Raw genomic sequence first — 17,698 nt, 5'->3', positions numbered from 1 at the left:
GTTGCTCAAGGTTATTGTATGCTTTCCACTTGGTTTCTGTTACTGGAAGTGGCTATCTGTAACCAACCAGAAATTGAATATTTGTTGAAGACATTGCCTGATATCCTTGCATCCCAGTGTGAAGGTGCTTCTATAGAGAAGAAAAGCTGCTTTTGAAAAAATACCCAGCCAAGAAAGACTCCTTACTATCAACAAGCAAGGAAGAAAGCAGTCAGTTCATAAAAAGACTAGAGATTTAGCACATGGCACAGCAGCTCCATTCCTAAGTAGGAGGGTATTTCAAAAAAGTTCTTGGAAACTGCAGTTAAAAGATTAGTTTTGGGGGGTGGGCATTTGGAATAGCAGTTAAGACCCTCCTTGGAACACCACATCCTTTATCATGTGCCTGGCTTCAAGACCCAGCTCTGCTTCTGATTCTAGATTCCTGCAGATGCACACCTGCGGAGGCAATGATGATGGCTGAGTGCTGGGTCCCTACTGTCTCTGGGTTCCCAGCTCCCAACCTTGCCTGGCACAATCCCAGTTGCTGCAAACATTTGGGGAGTTAACCAGAAAATAGGAAAGCTCTCTCTCTCCTTCTTCCTCCCTTTTTCCCTACCTTTCAAATAAATAAATAAATAATGCTTAATTTTATAAAGAATATTGAAAAAGAAGAATTGATTTTAGTGCAAAACAAAGAGCTCATATAGATGCGTATTATGAAAAAGCTGTCATGGATTTCAGGTTTTTTGTGGCAAAATATACTTATCTGTGAATTCCATTTTCCACAAACTTTTTGAAGTACCCTCATATGTACCTATGACAAATCAAAAGAAGTCCACATAAGAACTTGCACACAAATATTCATAGCAACATTGTCTGTAATAGCCAAAAAGTGGAAACACGTCTAACAAATGATGAATGGATAAATAAAATATGAGAAATGCAGAGAGTAGGATATTATTGGACAGTAAGAAGAAATGAAGTATTAATACATTCTCTAATATGGATGAAGCTTGAAAATATCATGCCAAGTGAAAGAAGCCAGACACAAAATGTCACATATTGGGTGATTTTATTTATATGCGATGTTCATAGGGCACTCCACAGAGACAAAGTAGGCTGGAGTATGTCAGGAGTTGGATGGAGGGAGTAAAGGGGGTATCTAATTATGGATATGGGGTTTCTTTGGGGGATAATGAAATTGTTCTAAAACTAATGATGGTGATGGTTGTACAACTCTGTGAATATGTTAAAAGCCATTGAACTGTACACTTTTAATGGTGAATTGTATGTTATATGAATTATATCTCAATAAAACTGTTACATTTTAGAAACATAAGTAAGGAAGTCAAAGTTGTGTGATCCATGAAGGCTATGAATTCTAGTAGTCACCCACATGGGAGACCCTGACTGAGTTCCCATCTCCTGATGTGACCTGGACCAGCGCTGGCTGTTCTGGACACCTGGGGAATAAGCCAGCAGATGCGAGATTTCTGTCTATCTGTCTGCCTCTGTCTCTGCCTGTCAAACAAATACAATAAATTAAATAAATAAAATATATGGGAGAACTGAATAAGTTATATGCAAATATAGCACTATTTTATAGAAAAAAAAAGGTCTTGAGCATTCACAGATTTTGGTAGACACTGAGAGCCCTGGAACCCATCTTTCCAGGATACCTAGGATAACTGTACTCCCCACTTCACTTCAGAGTAATTGAATGCAAAATGTTATGTAAACAACAATTTTGAACAACGCGTGGCTCAAGTACTACTTTGGAAATGAAAAGATCGATCGCTTTTGGATGAGCTCTGTGTGTGGTCCTGCTGGCCCCAGGATGACGGTGAAACACCAGAATGGCCCCTGAAGCATGAGTGGACTCCACCTGCTGCACAGCTTCCCTCTCAGCCCCACACCGAATGTTCCTGAGGGTGGAACCACGCTCCTTCCATGGAGCAGAGGCTGGACTAGCAGACCCAACTGCGTTGCTTTTCTATTTCTTTTCAAACATTTATTTGGAAACATCTTAGACTTTCATTTCACAAATTAAGATGTCAAGCTATGCAGTTTTGTCTTCCGAATTCTGTGTGTAATATTTGTAAATGATCACAACGGCTTCAGAAGCTCTCATTATATACCAGTATTATTCAGGTATTATCTCTTTATTCTTGTTTTCATCCATTTCCTTCTACAGTCAATGTTATCAAAGACTCTCTGCAAATATTCTTATTTAAATTAAACATTGAAGTACCATTTGAGAGGAAATGCACAATGCTGGTCAACAGGTTAGACTTGTAGATTCCATGATGGAGCATAAAAAACTCCAGGCAAACAAGGTTTCTGTGTTTCTTCCCAATAAACCTGGATAAAAGGAAAAAACAGTGTCCTCCGATTATTTCCCATCTGCCAAACCAGTCTTTGATATCCTTTCCACCGTCAAGTGGCTTGTCAACCTGAACAGACAAAAAAGCCTCCCGTTACGCTCAGATACTCCTGGTGCCTACACTCAGAATTGAAATAGGAGCAGAATTGGAAAGTTAGGTAGTAAATAAATTATAGTGGGAAAATTAGTGAATGATTTCAGGTCCAAAGGGGTATTATTGTAATGTGTGTATTATCAGTGTCATCTCTTCTCCATGAATCTTTTTTTTTTAACTTTTATTTAATGAATATAAATTTCCAAAGTACGACTTATGGATCACAATGGCTTCCCCCCCATACCGTCCCTCCCGCCCACAACCCTCCCCTTTCCCACTCCCTCTCCCCTTCCATTCACATCAAGATTCATTTTCGATTATCTTAATATACAGAAGATCAGCTTATTATACCTTAAGTAAGGATTTCAACAGTTTGCTCCCACACAGAAACATAAAGTGAAAAATAATAGATGATTTTTTTTTAATGATGATGAAATCAGATCAGACCTATTGTCATGTTAAATCCCAGTGAGAGTCAAGTTGGGAATTGATAATTTCCTTTTTTTTTTTTTATACAGAAGATCAGTTTAGTATGCATTAAGTAAAGATTTCAACAGTTTGCACCCCCATAGAAACACAAAGTGAAATATATTGTTAGAGTACTCATTATAGCATTAAATCTCAATGCACAGCACATTAAGGACAGAGATCCTACATGAGGAGTAAGTGCACAGTGACTCCTGTTGTTGACTTTACCAATTGACACTCCTGTCTATGGCATCAGTAATCTCCCTATGCTCCAGTCATGAGTTTCCAAGGCTATGGAAGCCCTCTGAGTTCTCCGACTCTTATCTTGTTTAGACAAGGTCATAGTCAAAGTGGAGGTTCTCTCCTCCCTTCAGAGAAAGGTACCTCCTTCTTTGAAGGCCTGTTCTTTCCACTGGGATCTCGCTCACAGAGATCTTTTGCCAGAGTGTCTTGGCTTTCCATGCCTGAAATACTCTCATGGGCTTTTCAGCCAGATCCGAATGACTTTAGGGCTGATTCTGAGGCCAGAGTGCTATTTAGGACATCTGCCATTCTATGAGTCTGCTGAGTATCTCACTTCCCATGTTGGATCACTCTCCCCTTTATGTATTCTATCGGTTAGTGTTAGCAGGTACTAGACTTGTTTATGTGCTCCCTTTGACTCTTAGTCCTTTCATTATGATCAATTGTGAACTGAAATTGCTGCTTCTATAGGAAGGGATGTCAAAGTTCTGTTAGAGGCCGGCGCCGCGGCTCAACAAGCTAATCCTCCGCCTAGCGGCGCCGGCACACCGGGTTCTAGTCCCGGTCGGGGTGCCGGATTCTGTCCCGGTTGCCCCTCTTCCAGGCCAGCTCTCTGCTATGGCCAGGGAGTGCAGTGAAGGATGGCCGAAGTGCTTGGGCCCTGCACCCCATGGGAGACCAGGAGAAGCACCTGGCTCCTGCCTTCGGATAGGCGCGGTGCGCTGGCCGCAGGGCGGCGGCCACGGTGGCCATTGGAGGGTGAACCAACGGCAAAAGGAAGACCTTTCTCTCTGTCTCTCTCTCTCACTGTCCACTCTGCCTGTCAAAAAAAAAGTTATGTTAGAATATATTCCTCTTGAATCGTAGACCAATGATTGAAATGACACTACTAAATATTAGACATTTTCATGTATGGGTCAGCCATCTTAGAGGCAGAGAGATAAAATCAGAGCTCTCCCATGTACTGGTTCAGTCCCCAAAGGCCTGCAGCAGCTTCGGCTGGGCCAGGGCAAAGCCAAGTGCCAGGAATGCATGTGGGTGGCAAGGTCCCAGCTACTTGAGCCCTTACCTGCTGCCTCCTAGGGTGCACACTAGCAGGAAGCTGGAATGAAAAGTGCACCCAGCACATCAATTCAGGCTCTCCAACATCATCTTAGCCCCTGCACCAGATGCCCACCCCAGGAACTCAGCAGTTTCTTCAGAAGACTTCATGTCTTCTCTAAAGCAGGTTCATCTTTACCAATAATAATACAACCTTGTTGAAGGATCCAGCTGTTCACCATCTCTGCCCTTGTTATCTTTCCTAATTCAGTAAAGAAATACTTACTAAGCATTCACTTTGTGTTAGCACCAAACCAGGCTCAGTCACTTTCTAGCACAAACTTCTGCCCTCAAGGAGCTTACAGTTCTGAGGAGAAGGATGTGAAATACTCAAATTACTAAGGGATCCAGATATAATGAAAGAGTAAAAACACACTAGAAAACTAAATAAGGCAGGGAAGAGGATAAGAGTGTCCTTATATAAAGGCATGTTTAGCATATTTATGCAAAAGCCAGAGTGAAGGGAGGGAGGGAGCTGGGGTGGGGGGGTAGGGCTTTCAGATAGAGGAAGCAGTAAGTGTAAGGCCTTGGGGTTGGAGGAGGTGGGGTCTGTCTGAGAAGGCCAGTGCTGCTGGGGGCAGTGGAGGAAAAGCAAAGCCTAAGCAGTGAAGTCAAACAGTAGATCAGGTTTTACTCTAATGTGATAGGGGTTTGAGCAGGTACAGTGACATGATCTGACTTGAGAGGGTCTCTGACTGTTAGGTGGCAAACAGGATATACAAGTATCTGAGTGAGGGGCCAGCGCTGTGGTGCAGCAGGTTAAAGTCCTGCTGGATGGCCCAAGTCCTTGGGTTCCTGCACCCACGAGGGGGACCCGGAGGAAGCTCCTGGCTCCTGGCTCCAGATCAACTCAGCTCTGGCCATTGCGGTCATTTAGGAGGTGAACCAGTGAATGGAAGACCTCTCTCTCTCTCTCTAGTTCTACTTATTTCTTTCTGTAACTCTGCCTTTCAAATAAATAAAATAATTCTTTTTAAAAAAAAATGTACCTGAGTGGATGCATGGACACTAGAGATGGTGGTGGCACTGACCTTGGAAGCACAGGTCAAGCATCCCTAACGTGAGAATCTGGAATCTGAAATACTTTAGTATTTTGAGCACTAACATAATACCACAAGTGGAAGATTCCACCTCTGAATTCATGTAATGGGTCTCATTTAAAATTCTGGTGCACCAAAAACATTGCATAAAATTATCTTCAGAATTTGTGTATGAGGTGATTGTGAAACACAAATGAATTTCATGTTTAGACTTGTGTATCATTCCCAAGATATTCCATTATGTGTATACAAATATTCAAAAATCTGAAATCAAAAATACTCCTAGTTCAGACATTTCTGATAAGGGATACTCAACCTGTAGTGTTACAGATGCTGAGTCTCAGACTGAGGAAAATTTTCCAAGGAAAACAAACAGGATTTGTTCCTAACGTGTATGTAGAATTTAAGAAAAAGGAGAAGAATGACTTCAGGGCTTCTGGCCTAAGCAAATGGAAGAATGATGGAGAAATGAAGAAAAATAGAGAAAGCAGATTTGAGGGAGCTGCAATTTTTCATTTGTTGAGTTTGAGGTGCCTACTGTATACCCAAGGGGAATGCCTACATCCAAAAGTTTAAGTAGGTGGATAGATATAAATATCTTAGATTCAAAAAAATGTTTGGGACTAGATATAGAAATTGGGGATCTATAATGGCCTTATATTATTATCTGCATCCCTTTCATTCCACTCACAGAATATGTGAAATTTAGGTTAAAATGATTTTTTTTAAAAAGACAGAGACAGGAGTATGGCCTCGCAGTTAAACATTGGAGTAAGATACCCAAATCTCACATAGAACACCTAGGTTCTATACCCAGCTCTAGTTCCTAACTCCAAGAGGCAGCAGTGATGGCCCAGGTGACTGGGTTCCTGCCACTCACCTGGGAGACCTGCATTGACTTCCTAGCTCTCGGCTTCACAGCTTTAGTCCTGGCCAGGGGGGCCTTGCAGGTATTTGGGTAGTGAACTAGTAGAGATTCATCCTGTGTGTGTGTGTGCGTGTGTGTATGCACGCATGTCTCTTAAGGAAACAAAGCAAATAAAAAAGATCTCAAGCTCTTTGAAACATGGTCCAGTGCTCAGTCTACTAGCCATTCTCCCCTCTTCAAGAATATGGTTTCATTTCCAAAAAGAAGTTGTACACCTGTTTATGAAGATTTTGAGGGGACAGGGACTTAATTTTTTAAGTGTATGATTAATCTTTTATGTGTATGATTAAAGACAAATCACAAAAGAAAACACAAAAGTCTGAAAGATTCTTCCGGAAAAATGTTGGTAGCCCAAGAACCTATGAAAATGATAAAACAATATTTATGATTCAAGTACATCCATTTTGCTGCTGTTTGTTGTAGCCATTAAGATGCTGGATAAGATACCTCACCCACGCTCACACCAGAGTGCTCGGGTTGATAGCCAGCGTGCTCCTGACTCCAGCTTCCTGCTGGCATCCATCCTGGAAGGCAGTGGTGATGGCTCAAGTAATTGGGTTCCTGCCACACGTGTGGAGGCCTTGATTAAGTTCCTGGCTCTTGACTTCTGTCCATTCTCGGCATTTGGGGCAGGTCAAGTCCTTCCTCACTACTGACTCAACCTTCAAGGCAGCAATCTTGGAGGCACCCGAGGCCTATAACCTCTGTCAAGGCAACATGTGAGGCTTATATCAAAAAGGCCAGTCTTGCTCTCCAGTGGGCCAGGATACCAAGGGCTAAGGCGAGTTCTAACATGGACACCCTTTCCTGTCTAGTCCCTCGTTTCGATGTTCTAGTAAAGTCAGGCCTCTGCCTCAGTTTCCTTTCCGCGCATACAGATACCAAACCCTGATTGGGCACCAGATTATTGGTGGGTGACCCAAATTATATTCACTATTTTTTAAGCTCCATTGCGTGTCTAATTTGCTTTGGTATTTGCAGCACCCCCTGAGAGTTATTATTACCTCCACAGTAACACAGGCCTGACTAAATATGGACATGAACGTGTACAGAGTGGGAAAAAAAAAAAACACAAAGATACCTGATATATAAGTGAAGTGGACCACACACACTGCAGGAGCCCCAGTAAGGAAAATGGGGCAAGAGGAAAGAAGTCTTGAGAGGCTTTTATTTTCTTTTCTATAAATGAACTTGAAGTTCAATTTTGTTAGTTTCATAAGATACCCCAAGTGGTTAGAGGTATTTTGCTGCTAGGATTTCTTCCTTTCCATCAACACAACTATATAATCTCTCTCCCTCTCCTCTCCCTCTCTCTCTTCTGCTAAGTACAAGTTAGTCACAAAAAGCCAACTCAAATGTAGTCTAAAATCCTGAAACTTAACAGGTTCCATACATATGAATGGAAGTTTCACTGTGCTGGATGTGGGCTTCAAACTACCACAGAAAGGAAATTTGCTCTAGAAAGGAAATCCCATGAAAAACTCAGCAATGTGTGTTCAGAAACATTGGCTATTTCTGCATTTTACACATGGTCCTCAGTTATCCACCCATGTTTTGTCTTTATCGATAAGGAATGGTTTATTAGTTTCTTTGTTCATTCATCCATGATATTTATTAGTTATTTTATAAGAAAATAAAACAAAGCACCTACAGTGAAACCCTTTCCAGAAACCCAAGACCTTGGCTTTCGGATTCCTTTATATTCAGCCTAGACTGATGGCCTTCACTTATATAAAATGTGTTTCCTGGGTTCCCTCTGCCATGGACAGGGGCTGATCCCTCTTACCAGAAGATCCAGCCCAACTCCAATGCCTCACAGCTGGTTCCAGGAGTGTACAGAGGGCCCTTCCCCTTCCCATGTGCACTCATGAGTTATTGGTCTCAGATTGCTTCACAACACAGAATTGCTTTAGATTTTTAATAGAGTATGAATGTATCTCAAAGGGCTCTCAATGAATTCCTCAAGATCTGCTGGGTTGTTCCCCCCCCCCCCCCCGAGGCTTTCTATTCTTTAAAGTTTCAATCTGAGTTACAGACAGTGAGAGAGAGAGACAGAGAGAAAGGTCTTCCTTCTGTTGGCTCACACCCCAAATGGCCGCAACGGCTGGAGCTGTGCCAATCCGAAGCCAGGAGCCAGGTGCTTCTTCCTGGTCTCCCATGCGGGTGCAAGGGCCCAAGCACTTGAGCCATCTTCTGCTACTATCCCAGGCCACAGCAGAGAGCTGGCCTGGAAGAGGAGCAACCGGGACTAGAACCGGCGCCCATATGGGATGTCGACACTGCAGGCAGAGGATCAACCAAGTGAGCCACGGCACCGGCCCCTATTGATGAAATTCTATATGATCACTTCTAGAATGGTTCTTAATGATTCCCCGCCTCCATCTACAGTCATGTCCTACATAATCCTCTTCCCTGTGGGTGAAGTGGATGCAGCGACTTGAAATGACATGCTTTAATTTAAACTTTTTAAGTAAAACTTCATTCTATAAGAACCTTTACCCCTAACCCATCAAGAAGCCCAGGAATGAAGTGATAGCTGCCCAGCTCCTTGAATACCTACTTACGACACACTTGTTGTGTGTCGGGTAAGTGGACTCAGATTTTGAAAGTTCTACGACACTTTCTGTGGGACCACCAGGAAAAATACATCAGTCCTGCTACTTTATTACCTAGATCAATTTTTTTTTTTAAGATTCCTTAGATTAAAATGTGCACTTTGGTCTATTTTTTTTAACTTTTATTTCATGAATATAAATTTCCAAAGTACAGCTTATGGAGTACAATGGCTTTCCCCCACCCCCATAACTTCCCTCCCACCCGCAACCCTCCCCTTTTCTGCTCCCTCTCCCCTTCCATTCACATCAAGATTCATTTTCAATTCTCTTTATATACAGAAGATAAGTTTAGCATATATTAAGTAAAGATTTCAACAGTTACACTGAAACACAGAGTGAAAAATACTGTTTGAGTACTAGTTATAGCATTAAATCACAATGTACAGCACATTAAGGACAGAGATCCTACATGAGGAGTAAGTGCACAGTGACTCCTGTTGTTGACTTAACAAATTGACACTCTTGTTTATGGCATCAGTAATCATCCTAGGCTCTTGTCATGAGTTGCCAAGGCTATGGAAGCCTTTTGAGTTCACCGACTCTGATCATATTTAGACAAGGTCATAGTCAAAGTGGAAGTTCTCTCCTCCCTTCAGAGAAAGGTACCTCCTTCTTTGATGACCTGTTACCTAGATCAATTTCACTTCCTCTGTCTCCATTTTCCATTTCCTGGCATTGACTTACAGAACAAAATGCCGTAACTAGTACTCACAAGATGAAATTGCTTGCTCCAGGCTTCCGACTTCAGCAGTAGCACAGATCTCTGAAATTATTTTGCTTTAGCACCTTCCAAGTTTCCAGTTCAAGTTTTCTTAGTTTCTTGTTAAAAGTACCCGTGCTTTCCTCCCATGGAAGTCTGTAGGTAGATGGAGAGAAGTTAACAATCTATGCTTTCTGTTTGGATAAACACCAGGGATCAGAGCTGCCTTTTTTTCTCCTCTTGCATGGATAAGAATACTTCAAGAACATGACCTCCTAGAGATGAATCTTGCCTCTGGCATCAAGCAAAAAGCTCAATTTAAGGAATTACAATAAAAAAGGACACAAAAAATTCTCCCTTCTAACATTCCCTGTGAGGAAATGTAGCCCCTGTGTATTAAACATATTAAAAGTCAAGTTGAATAAGACAATCTTGTCACATACAAAAGATCTGAAAGACTTCTAATGATATTCGCATATGAGAGGTCAGGTCTTATTTCCTGTGGTCCTTGAAAAAGAAAATTTTTGTTCCCCTACTTTTATAGAGTTTTATTCTCAGAATGGCGTGGGAGATGATGGGGTTATTACTATCACCTAACCAGCCATATTACTGAGGGCCACAAAGGTTAAGATTTTTTGCTTAATTTGACACAAAGAAGTGCCAGAAGAATGATTAAACTCTTGTTCAAATTCCTAATCCCTAGCAAGATGTGGTCCCAGAAAATATAAATGATACCTCAAACATTCAAGTAGCAGACTACCCTTCAGCATTTGCCTCTAAATTCTACAAAACCGTGCATTAAATAGGTGGAGAGAAGAAAGAGTTCAAGGGACAATGAGATGCAGAGATGTATTTCCGAGGTGGGAGGGAAGGTGGAGAACAAATAAACCATTAAATATGTCAACCTCTGTTTATTAAGTATATCCGTAGCCTGTTAATTCATAAAAGCACTTGGATCACTCACTGTTCTTTGCAAAAATTCGTATTGCTGTGCCTGTCCAAGGTAAGCAGAACAGATATAAAAAATAATAATCACAAAATACTGGTATCTAGGAGCTTCAAGAATACTGCGATAGAAGGGCAGGATTTCCAGTTGAACTATCACAGCCACAAGTGAGGAAAATACCAAGTGGAAAGTGAGAATACAATGTTAGTATAGGGGAAGCATGTGGCTAATCAGTGCATCGTGGCCAAGGACCAGGCCTGACACCAGGCAGCTTCCAAGTCCTTCTGTGATTTGTCAAAGGCCCAGGCATAAGCAGGATAATGCAGCATGGGCGCTAACCACACGTTCTCTGGACCTCACTGGTGCTGAATCCTGATTGCCTCCTCTATTGGATTTCTTCTTGACAACTCCACAACTCCAAAGTCTCCCGCTATACCCCTCCTACCCCCAATTCCTTCATTGCCTATGCTCTGTGCCCCTAGAACTTTTATTTATATTTTAAGTTTTTCAATGTAGAGACATAAGAAAGTGGCTGAAGTTGACCCCAAAGATTCACACTGAATACCATTGTGATGTCTGGAATTGATCCTCAGTGGGATTCTTTATGACTTGGACAAACTTGTGAGAAGGAACTCACTTCTGGTCACCACAGTGAAGACAAAGGAGCTGCAAAAGAAATGAGAGAGGCTGGGGCCTGCTAAAGTCTACATCAAAGGCATCAGAGAAGGGGTTCCATTTCAGTATCATTTGCTAAGCCTCAACAATTTCATTTCCTGATTATTATTGAAAATAATAGCTGTGTAGAGAAAGGGAATATTAAAAATTGATTCATGGACCATATGCTCTAGTCTTTCTCCTGCTTCAGGCAACAGAGACAAGGGGGTTGAACTGGTTTCAAGGCTGCAAAGGGGTGAGCCATAGGTGAAAACTTAGAGGCAGTCTTTGGTTGAATTGCACGGTATTGGGCCACGTAGTATTTATTGTTGTTGTTATTGTTAATCTAATTAATTAGTTGACACTTAAAAATCAAAATTTTTGAGCCGGCGCCGTGGCTCAATAGGCTAATCCTCCACCTTGCGGCGCCGGCACACCGGGTTCTAGTCCCGGTTGGGGTGCCGGATTCTGTCCCGGTTGCCCCTCTTCCAGGCCAGCCCTCTGCTGTGGCTAGGGAGTGCAGTGGAGGATGGCCCAGGTGCTTGGGCCCTGCACCCCATGGGAGACCAGGAAAAGCACCTGGCTCCTGGCTCCTGCCAGGATCAGCGCGGTGCGCCGGCTGCAGCGGCGGCCATTGGAGGGTGAACCAGCGGCAAAGGAAGACCTTTCTCTCTCTGTCTCTCTCTCACTGTCCACTCTGCCTGTCAAAAAAAAAAAAAAAATCAAAATTTTTATGTAATATTGACAATTTCTGACATTGCTTGAAATCAAAAAATCCAATAATAACCAGCAGAGCTGAGCAGCAATTGCCCTGTTTGGCCTGATGTGACTCTCCAATTAACAACCTCTAACTCATCACCACCCTCTCAGACTGGGTTTTGATTACCAGTTTAATACACGAGTGGCAATGAACTGTGTGTAGAAAGTGTCCCTAACTTGCTACATCTTCCCTTGAGGCTCAGAGACTACATAATTTCTCCCCAGCAAAACTAAAACCACCACCCCAGATCTTATGAGAATTCCCAGGTTCTTTCCAATGCACTACCTGCCTATCTTGTGTGCACGTAAGAGCATGGCACACAGGAGGTGTTATTACAAGGACAGGAGGGACACAAAGAAGACTCAATCTCGGAATTTTTTTTTATTTGACAGGTAGAGTTACAGACAGTGAGAGAGAGAGACAGAGAGAAAGGTCTTCCTTCCATTGGTTCACCCTCCAAATGGCCGCAATGGCCAACGCTGCACCAATCTGAAGCCAGGAGCCAAGTGCTTCCTCCTGGTCTCCCATGCGGGTACATGGCCAAAGCACTTGGGCCATCCCCCACTGCCTTCCCAGGCCACAGCAGAGACTGAAAGAGGAGCAACCGGGACTAGAACCCGGCGCCTATATGGGATGCCGGTGCTGCAGGTGGAGGATTAACCTAGTGAGCCATGGTGCAGGCCTCAATCTCAGAATTTTTTAAAAGATTTATTTATTTATCTGAAAGGCAGAATTACAGAAAGAGAGGGAGAGACAGAGGGAAGTCTTCCATCTGCTGGTTCACTCCCCAAGTGGCCGCAACAGCCAGCCTTGAGTCAGGCCAAAGCCAGGTGCTTCATCTGGGTCTCCCATGTAGGTGGCAGGGACCCTAACACTTGGGCCATCTTCTGCTGCTTTTCCCTGCCATTATCAGGAAGCTGAATTGGAAATGGAGCAGCCAGGACATAAACTGGTGCCCATAAGGGATGTCCACCCCTCAGTCTCCACATTTTTAGAGGGTTTCTGTTTTATTTGGAAGGCAGAGGGCACCCATCTGCTGGTTCACTCCCCAGTGCTCTCAATGGCCAAGACTGAGTCAGGCTAACACCAGGAGCCAGGAACTCAACATAGGTCCTGCAGGTAGGAGGCAGTGACCCAATTACTTGAACCATCACCACTGCCTTCCAGGGTCTACACTGGCAGGAATCTAGAGACAGGAACTGGATCCAGATATGGAACCCAGGTACTGTCATAGGGAATGTGGGCATCTTAACCAGCATCTTAATGGCTAGGCTAAATGCCCGCCCCAGTATTTCATTTTTGAGAGGCATAATTACTAGAGCAAATTTTGAGCCATATGATTCTGAATCCTTCCTCACACCTTCCCATTCTCCTTCCTTCAACAGGCATGCCAATAGCTGCATTGTTTGACCATCCTCTCTCTCAGTCTCATGGTTTCCAAAAAGCATATTGAGGTAACCTGAGTTGCAGTAGCAAATTCACAAAATACTTCAAATTTTATTGAAGCTACAGTGATACTCAGCATTTATTAGACACTTGACAAACTAGTAACTCACAATTTCAATACTAGATGAGACTTAGGTATCATCAAGCTTAACTATGGATTGATCTTATTCCATAAGTAGAGTAGTTGGACAGTGTCCAAAAAAAGGCACCTATTCTATTAGTAAGGAAATGTAGTTAAGAGTAAAATTGGGGTTGGAGTTATAGTGTAGCAGGTAAAGCTGCCACCTACAATACCAGCATTTCACATGGGTGCCAGTTTGCGTCCTGGCTGCTCCACTTCCAATCCAACTCCCTACTTCTGGGAAAAGCAGTGGAAGATGGCCCAAGTGCTTGGGCCCCTGAACCCATACAGGAGACCCAGAAGAAGTTCCTGGCTCTAGGCTCCTGGCTTCAGTCTGTACCAGCCCCTGCCATTGCAGCTATATAGGGAGTGAACCAAGGGATGGAAAACTTCTATTTCTGTCTCTCCCTCTCTATCTCTGTAACTCCATCTTTCAAATACATTAAATAAATCTTTATTTAAAAATAAATAAGTAAAGCTAAAAATTAAATTTTTCCACTTTATGTGTATTTTTATAAATACTAGGGTACTTGAAAAAGTTCATTGAAATGGAATTAAAAGATGATTTTCTTATAATACAAAAAAGCATGAAATACATGTAGTTTTTTCTTAATATGCTTTTCTGTGAACTTTTTAAAGTACTCTTGTAGATACCAAATTGTTGGGATGTACTTAAATTGCTGATTTGGACCTAACTAATTAATTAACAGGACTACTAGATATTTCCTTTGGCCCAGGGGCACCATGAAAAAAATAACATGGACTCAGACACAAGGAAATTTCAGAATCTCTACTTTAACCCATTTCAGAGGTGAAAACTTAGACTCAGGGAAGCTAAACTCCCTGTCCAGGGAAGCTAAACTCCCTGTCCATGTGATTCAGTTAGGAAGTTACGTATCCTGCCCACATGATTAATTAGAGATTGAAATCCATATATAACTGAGTTCAAAGTCCCTGCTCTTTCTTTTGCCCTGTGTCACCTCCTGCATGTCAGCCAACAAACCAGTCTGTGAACACAAAGCAGAGGCAGACTTGGCCACTGCCTCAGAGGGCTCACACATGCGGTCAAGGCTGGCGTGCTTGCTGCACTAACCTTCCACATCATGCTCTCTAGCCACACTATTTATGGCCTTCCAAATGTCAGTGTCAATTCTCTTTCCCCAGTTCTCTGTCTACTCATAAACGTACACCAAGTCAGGTCCCTAAGTCTGCTAGTTACATGTGGAGACATGATGTCATTTCAGGCCAGTGTGTGATGAGGGTGAGACAGGGGGAAGGGGGAAGTTCAGTCACCGAAAGGGACCCAGGAAAGGAGAACTGGGAGAGTTTCATGTTTACCATAGGGAGCCTTTCTGACTGCACAAATACCTTTGAAAAAACTCAGATAAGAATAAGCAGTAGGAGATAGGGTGTTAAAATTATTCCCAACAGGTATATTAAACACTACAGAAGTCTTTCCTTTACCACAAATGACCACAACTTCTTCAAAACAAAGAAGTGGGCAAAAGAAAATCCTGAAAGCAAAAGTATTGAGTCACTTAGTAATACCACTAAAAAAAAAAAAAAAAAAGTAGTAGTAGGCAGTAGCTAGCTACCTCATTTAGTCATGATTTACATCAGGAGAAAAAAGGCCAAAAATAATCCAATGCAAATTATCAAAAATACCAGCTATTCAACTTAAGTGAAGATAGGGGATTTTTCACATACATGGCTGTGTGCCCCAAGGCTTCCTCCTCCATAAATACTTAATAATTATGAATGGGTTGAACTAAACCAATCTGACCCTAAAATCAACACCAGAATAAATTTGAAAATTCTACAATGAGCAAAAGCAAACTTCTAGGTCTTTCTCCTCTTTTAAAAACCAACCACCAGGGGCCGGTGCTGTTACGCAGTAGGTTAAAGCCCTGGCCTGAAGTGCCGGCATCCCATTTGGGCACCAATTCTGGTCCCGGCTGCTCCTCTTCCAGGCCAGCTCTCTGCTGTGGCCCGGGAGTGCAGTGGAGGATGGCCCAAGTGCCTGGGCCTCTGCACCTGCATGGGAGACCAGGAAGAAGCACCTGACTCCTGGCTTCAGATCTGCGCAGCTCTGACCGTTGTAGCTATCTGGGGAGTGAACCAACGGATGGAAGACCATTCTCTCTCTCTCTCTCTCTCTCTCTCTCTTCTATCTCTCTCTCTCTGTAACTCTGACTTTCAAATATAAAATAAATCTTTAAAAAAAAACTAACCACCATTAATGAGTTTTATGTTGTGCGAATTATATTTCAATACAGATGTTTAAAAAACAATATTAATATCCATTAGCCTCTCATGAAAATTGTGCAAGTAATAAGTAGAAATTTTATCTTCATCTTATAGAAAAATTCTTATTTCTCATTCACATTTCTTAGTCATATTTTTAATTTCTTCAAAATATTTAACACATATTAATAAGGCAAGAAAAATAATTTTCTATCTACCTTTCATGTTTCTTAGTTAAGACAGATTCCTATAACAAAGACAGATTAACAAGAGAAAAAGAACCAAGTTTAATAACATATATGCCTCATGTATATGGGAGGTGCCCAAGGAAATAAGTAAAACGTAGCTTTGAGCTCAGGTGTAGCTACTGGCTTTAACGATAACAAAGAAAGAAGGGTATAGGGGATTTGGGCAGCAATAGGGAGATGCAGGGAAAGTATGGTAAACAACATAAGGTTCATTTTGAAATTTAGATCAGTGCCTTTCCCACTGATAAGAGTTCCTAGCAATTTAAAGTCATCCTTCTCTTCCTGGTGCAGAGAAAGAGACATGCTTACAAATTGTGGGGAGCAACTCAGACTAGACTGTTACTCGAATTAAGACTTATTCTATGCATCTGCTCTCCCACAATATGGCGCTGGGAGAGGAGGAAACAGCTTCTACACAGCTGCCTCCAGTTCAACCAACAAACAGCAGGACCTGCTCCTGATTGGAGGAGAGCAGCGTACTCGGCGTGTGGGTAGCAGAGTTGGGATTGGTGGAGGAGGACTATAAAGGAGGAGGGAGACAACATGCACCAAGGAACATCTATCTGAAGGAACACCTGTGCAGCCCCCGAGAGAGCCGGCCGGCAGTGTGCCGCTCCCCCGCAGAAGTGGGGAAAGTGGCAGATGGAACCGCCCTTCCACGGAGGTGGAAGGGACGGTAGCCAACCCGGGAAGAACCAGCAGCAAACCCGGGGAGGGCCGAGCAGACGAAAGAACAACGCAGGGTCTAGTGTCGCTCCTCCATGAAGAGGGGGAGTGACACAAATAAAGTTTTCTTTTATAGAAGCAAAGTTTTTCTACAAAAGGCTAACTTCCGTACCTGTTGTTTCCGAAATTCTCCTGTGTTTGCCATTTCCCAAAATAATCCTTATGATAAAGAGTGTATTAGGGGATGATATATTCTGGTATTTTGCTGTTGTATTTTGGGGTGGAATGTCCTGCACCCCATGCATGCTTACAAATCTAAAATTTGATAATGCAGGAGAGTTGAGGAAGCAGTTGGGCTGAGTAATAGGAGAACAGATTTTGGTGTCAATTTGAGTTTAAAACTTGGCTGCACTACTAATTAACAAGTTGTTTAAAACCCTTCTAACTTACTTTCCTCATCTATAAAAATGGAGAGGAGGAAGAAGAGGTGGAGGAAGATGACAATAGCTTCAGTGATGACCACGGTGATAAGGATTGTTTCATGAGGGCTTTCTCTGTGTCAAGGATGGACCTAAAAAGTGCATGCAAATGTCTAAGTTACTCAGGCACCACTGTTACTTAGCTGCCCTACTATTTAGGAACCCCTTTTATTTACATTATTCATTATTTGAAAAGTAACCATGATGGATCAAACTCAAGCTGGTCAAGAAAGCATAAGTACGTTATACAACAAGATAGCCAAACTCCTGTGTTACCAATCTCCTTTGCATCAATACCTCTCCCCTACCTGGTACTTGTGGCCCCATGAGGATTTTCTATGGCTAATGTAGAGAAGGAAAAATCTTTCTCCCTCTACCTACCTAGGTTCTTTGGCTGAGGCTCTGTAAATTAGACTGGCAAAAAGACAGGTTAGCAAGAGAAAAGCAAAAGGGAGTTTATTAACACAAGCATAGAGCCTACACAGGGAACACACAGGGAAGACTCCCCGAGGTGGTTAGAATGCTGGGTAGAGAGCATCTTTACAAAAAACCATAAAACTTTAGAGAAGTGACAACACAA

The sequence above is a fragment of the Oryctolagus cuniculus genome, chromosome 1 (genome assembly GCF_051225735.1).
Source record: "Oryctolagus cuniculus isolate XC-2025 breed Fujian yellow rabbit chromosome 1, ASM5122573v1, whole genome shotgun sequence".
Classification (NCBI taxonomy): domain Eukaryota; kingdom Metazoa; phylum Chordata; class Mammalia; order Lagomorpha; family Leporidae; genus Oryctolagus; species Oryctolagus cuniculus.
This window is presented reverse-complemented; position numbering follows the sequence as displayed.